The sequence below is a fragment of the Rousettus aegyptiacus genome, unplaced genomic scaffold (assembly GCF_014176215.1).
Source record: "Rousettus aegyptiacus isolate mRouAeg1 unplaced genomic scaffold, mRouAeg1.p scaffold_m13_p_1, whole genome shotgun sequence".
Lineage (NCBI taxonomy): Eukaryota > Metazoa > Chordata > Mammalia > Chiroptera > Pteropodidae > Rousettus > Rousettus aegyptiacus.
In genome coordinates this window covers 25,650,172-25,650,905 of record NW_023416284.1, presented here as the reverse complement: position 1 = coordinate 25,650,905, position 734 = coordinate 25,650,172, and positions in this window count along the sequence as shown.

The window sequence follows — 734 nt, the reverse complement described above, 5'->3', positions numbered from 1 at the left end:
GCGTCCTAAAAGAGATAGTTTGTTCTTCACTTCTTATTTCACCTTCTCCCCACTAGCCATTTTCACCTTTCCAGAGAGAAGAGGTGAAAGATAAGGAAACCGCTTAATTTTCTTTTCTCTTGGAACATATGTGCATATGTATATGTTAATTCCCAGGATTTTGTGGACCTAACAGTATGAGTTTTGATGGAATGGAGGCAGGATTGGAAGACTTGACAAGCTCCAGGCGAAAATCTATTTCTTTCCTTGCCTGCAACTTGTTGAATTTAAGATATTGAGCTATTACTCTTTGTTTTCCTTAGATAAAATTTTAATTTTAAACTTTCTTAGGTATTGGTGGAAACAGAGTCTGTGAGGAAGCTTTATTTCATTATCTTAACCTAGAAGTACAATACTTTTTAATGTATATACTTATTTTTTCTGATTATAAAAGTTAAATATACCTATATCAAATCATTGTGTTGTACAACTTTAATTAATGTTGTATGTAGATTTTATCTCAGTAAAACTGGGGAGAAAAACCTAGGAAAAAATAAAAGTTACGTATCCTTTCTGTAATCATTCAAACCATACAGAAATGTATAAAGTAAAAGTGAAAGTTCCTCATAATTCGAGTCCAAAGAATATTACTTTTAACATTCTGTGATATTTTTATAAATTTCTTCCTTTTTTTCTTGTCAATGCTTTCGCTTTTCAGTGAACATCACTAGATATATGTGAATACATATATGTTT